Raw genomic sequence first — 5,000 nt, forward strand, 5'->3', positions numbered from 1 at the left:
GGGGCTTGTTGCTGGCCGTTGGAGGAGCTCCAGCGGACCGGGGGGAGCGCGCCCGTCTTCGGGGCTTGTTGCTGGCCGTTGGAGGAGCTCCAGCGGACCGCGGGGAGCGCGCCCGTCTTCGGGGCTTGTTGCTGGCCGTTGGCGGACCGGGGGGAGCGCGCCCGTCTTCGGGGCTTGTTGCTGGCCGTTGGCGGAGCTCCAGCGGACCGGGGGGAGCGCGCCCGTCTTCGGGGCTTGTTGCCGGCCGTTGGAGGAGCTCCAGCGGACCGCGGGGAGCGCGCCCGTCTTCGGGGCTTGTTGCTGGCCGTTGGAGGAGCTCCAGCGGACCGCGGGGAGCGCGCCCGTCTTCGGGGCTTGTTGCTGGCCGTTGGAGGAGCTCCAGCGGACCGGGGGGAGCGCGCCCGTCTTCGGGGCTTGTTGCTGGCCGTTGGAGGAGCTCCAGCGGACCGCGGGGAGCGCGCCCGTCTTCGGGGCTTGTTGCTGGCCGTTGGAGGAGCTCCAGCGGACCGCGGGGAGCGCGCCCGTCTTCGGGGCTTGTTGCTGGCCGTTGGCGGACCGGGGGGAGCGCGCCCGTCTTCGGGGCTTGTTGCTGGCCGTTGGCGGAGCTCCAGCGGACCGGGGGGAGCGCGCCCGTCTTCGGGGCTTGTTGCCGGCCGTTGGAGGAGCTCCAGCGGACCGCGGGGAGCGCGCCCGTCTTCGGGGCTTGTTGCTGGCCGTTGGAGGAGCTCCAGCGGACCGCGGGGAGCGCGCCCGTCTTCGGGGCTTGTTGCTGGCCGTTGGAGGAGCTCCAGCGGACCGGGGGGAGCGCGCCCGTCTTCGGGGCTTGTTGCTGGCCGTTGGAGGAGCTCCAGCGGACCGCGGGGAGCGCGCCCGTCTTCGGGGCTTGTTGCTGGCCGTTGGCGGACCGGGGGGAGCGCGCCCGTCTTCGGGGCTTGTTGCTGGCCGTTGGCGGAGCTCCAGCGGACCGGGGGGAGCGCGCCCGTCTTCGGGGCTTGTTGCTGGCCGTTGGAGGAGCTCCAGCGGACCGCGGGGAGCGCGCCCGTCTTCGGGGCTTGTTGCTGGCCGTTGGAGGAGCTCCAGCGGACCGCGGGGAGCGCGCCCGTCTTCGGGGCTTGTTGCTGGCCGTTGGAGGAGCTCCAGCGGACCGGGGGGGAGCCGGGCGTTCGAGTTGCCCAGGCAGGGGGTTATCCTCCACTAGCAAACCTCCATGAGCAGCGGAGCCCGTCAGCTGCGCCAAAAAGAACCACACGAGGGCGACCTGGGGTTGAAATCCCCCGCCACATAGGAACGAATGCCGGGCGTTCGAGTTGCCCAGGCAGGGGGTTATCCTCCACTAGCAAACCTCCATGAGCAGCGGAGCCCGGTCAGCTGCGCCAAAAAGAACCACACGAGGGCGACCTGGGGTTGAAATCCCCCGCCACATAGGAACGAATGCCGGGCGTTCGAGTTGCCCAGGCAGGGGGTTATCCTCCACTAGCAAACCTCCATGAGCAGCGGAGCCCGTCAGCTGCGCCAAAAAGAACCACACGAGGGCGACCTGGGGTTGAAATCCCCCGCCACATAGGAACGAATGCCGGGCGTTCGAGTTGCCCAGGCAGGGGGTTATCCTCCACTAGCAAACCTCCATGAGCAGCGGAGCCCGTCAGCTGCGCCAAAAAGAACCACACGAGGGCGGCCTGGGGTTGAAATCCCCCGCCACATAGGAACGAATGCCGGGCGTTCGAGTTGCCCAGGCAGGGGGTTATCCTCCACTAGCAAACCTCCATGAGCAGCGGAGCCCGTCAGCTGCGCCAAAAAGAACCACACGAGGGCGGCCTGGGGTTGAAATCCCCCGCCACATAGGAACGAATGCCGGGCGTTCGAGTTGCCCAGGCAGGGGGTTATCCTCCACTAGCAAACCTCCATGAGCAGCGGAGCCCGTCAGCTGCGCCAAAAAGAACCACACGAGGGCGGCCTGGGGTTGAAATCCCCCGCCACATAGGAACGAATGCCGGGCGTTCGAGTTGCCCAGGCAGGGGGTTATCCTCCACTAGCAAACCTCCATGAGCAGCGGAGCCCGTCAGCTGCGCCAAAAAGAACCACACGAGGGCGACCTGGGGTTGAAATCCCCCGCCACATAGGAACGAATGCCGGGCAACCAGGGGTCGAAATCCCCCATTGAAATGAATGGCGGGCAACCAGGGGTCGAAGTCCCCCATTGAAATGAATGGCGGGCAACCAGGGGTCGAAGTCCCCCATTGAAATGAATGGCGGGTTACCAGGGGTCGAAATCCCCCATTGAAATGAATGGCGGGCGACCAGGGGTCGAAATCCCCCATTGAAATGAATGGCGGGCAACCAGGGGTCGAAGTCCCCCATTGAAATGAATGGCGGGCAACCAGGGGTCGAAGTCCCCCATTGAAATGAATGGCGGGCTACCAGGGGTCGAAATCCCCCATTGAAATGAATGGCGGGCGACCAGGGGTCGAAATCCCCCATTGAAATGAATGGCGGGCAACCAGGGGTCGAAGTCCCCCATTGAAATGAATGGCGGGCAACCAGGGGTCGAAGTCCCCCATTGAAATGAATGGCGGGCTACCAGGGGTCCAAGTCCCCCATTGAAATGAATGGCGGGCTACCAGGGGTCGAAGTCCCCCATTGAAATGAATGGCGGGCTACCAGGGGTCGAAATCCCCCATTGAAATGAATGGCGGGCGACCAGGGGTCGAAATCCCCCATTGAAATGAATGGCGGGCGACCAGGGGTCGAAATCCCCCATTGAAATGAATGGCGGGCAACCAGGGGTCGAAGTCCCCCATTGAAATGAATGGCGGGCTACCAGGGGTCGAAATCCCCCATTGAAATGAATGGCGGGCGACCAGGGGTCGAAATCCCCCATTGAAATGAATGGCGGGCTACCAGGGGTCCAAGTCCCCCATTGAAATGAATGGCGGGCTACCAGGGGTCGAAGTCCCCCATTGAAATGAATGGCGGGCTACCAGGGGTCGAAATCCCCCATTGAAATGAATGGCGGGCGACCAGGGGTCGAAATCCCCCATTGAAATGAATGGCGGGCAACCAGGGGTCGAAAGTCCCCATTGAAATGAATGGCGGGCGACCAGGGGTCGAAATTCCCCATTGAAATGAATGGCGGGCAACCAGGGGTCGAAATTCCCCATTGAAATGAATGGGCCCATTCATTTTCAATGGCCGGGCTACCAGGGGCGCAGTACCACCTGTCGTCATTAGGGGCGCTGTAGATAGGGGACCGAGTCCCCCCATTCGAGAGGTTTGCACCCAAACCTCAAAATGGTTGGTGTACAATTATAGGAGAGACCTTTTTAAGACGTGGGAGCTCCAGGGCAAATCAAGGGAGGCTCGACCAACCCATATCCGCTTTAGATGCACTTTAGGTCGGACTCCCTTGCCAGATGGTCCCCTCCTCAGCCTGGTTCTCGAATTTTTTCTAAGTCAGCCCAACTTGGAAATATTTTCAGAGTGCCACTTTCAAGGGAGTTTCGCCCAACCCCTATCCGCCTAAGAGGCACTTCAGGTCGGCCTGACTGGCCACATTTTCCCCCTCCTCATCCTGGTTCTCGAATTTTTTCTAAGTCAGCCAAACTTGGAAATTTTTTCAGAGTGCCACTTTCAAGGGAGTTTCGCCCAACCCCTATCCGCCTAAGAGGCACTTCGGGTCGGCCTGACTGGCCACATTTTCCCCCTCCTCATCCTGGTTCTCGAATTTTTTCTAAGTCAGCCAAACTTGGAAATTTTTTCAGAGTGCCACTTTCAAGGGAGTTTCGCCCAACCCCTATCCGCCTAAGAGGCACTTCAGGTCGGCCTGACTGGCCACATTTTCCCCCTCCTCATCCTGGTTCTCGAATTTTTTCTAAGTCAGCCAAACTTGGAAATTTTTTCAGAGTGCCACTTTCAAGGGAGTTTCGCCCAACCCCTATCCGCCTAAGAGGCACTTCGGGTCGGCCTGACTGGCCACATTTTCCCCCTCCTCATCCTGGTTCTCGAATTTTTTCTAAGTCAGCCAAACTTGGAAATTTTTTCAGAGTGCCACTTTCAAGGGAGTTTCGCCCAACCCCTATCCGCCTAAGAGGCACTTCGGGTCGGCCTGACTGGCCACATTTTCCCCCTCCTCATCCTGGTTCTCGAATTTTTTCTAAGTCAGCCAAACTTGGAAATTTTTTCAGAGTGCCACTTTCAAGGGAGTTTCGCCCAACCCCTATCCGCCTAAGAGGCACTTCGGGTCGGCCTGACTGGCCACATTTTCCCCCTCCTCATCCTGGTTCTCGAATTTTTTCTAAGTCAGCCAAACTTGGAAATTTTTTCAGAGTGCCACTTTCAAGGGAGTTTCGCCCAACCCCTATCCGCCTAAGAGGCACTTCGGGTCGGCCTGACTGGCCACATTTTCCCCCTCCTCATCCTGGTTCTCGAATTTTTTCTAAGTCAGCCAAACTTGGAAATTTTTTCAGAGTGCCACTTTCAAGGGAGTTTCGCCCAACCCCTATCCGCCTAAGAGGCACTTCGGGTCGGCCTGACTGGCCACATTTTCCCCCTCCTCATCCTGGTTCTCGAATTTTTTCTAAGTCAGCCAAACTTGGAAATTTTTTCAGAGTGCCACTTCCAAGGGAGTTTCGCCCAATCCCTATCCGACTTAGAGGCACTTCGGGTCGGCCTCCCTGGCCAGATTTTCCCCCTCCTCAGCCCCGGTTCTCAAATTTTTTTCCAAGTCGGCCGATCTTCCGGATATTTTCAGAGCGCCGCCCCCGGAGCCTCCGGAGCCTCGGCAGCAGGCCGTCGCCCGCGACACGCCGCACCTTCTCCCACGTACGAACGGCATCCAAGACCCGCCTTCGGAGGGCCCCCGCCGGCCGGCCTCGCGCCGGTGTTCGGGCGGGCGGCTCCTCCGGCTCGCGGGTCGCCTTACAGCGCCCCGGCCACCGCGAACGCCGGCCTTTGACGGCCCGGCGCTCGCACAGCCCCGGCGCGCCCGATTGGAAGCGAGGCCG

The sequence above is a fragment of the Leptonotus elevatus genome, unplaced genomic scaffold (assembly GCF_054856555.1).
Source record: "Leptonotus elevatus isolate MCC_2025b unplaced genomic scaffold, RoL_Lele_1.0 HiC_scaffold_110, whole genome shotgun sequence".
Classification (NCBI taxonomy): Eukaryota; Metazoa; Chordata; class Actinopteri; order Syngnathiformes; family Syngnathidae; genus Leptonotus; species Leptonotus elevatus.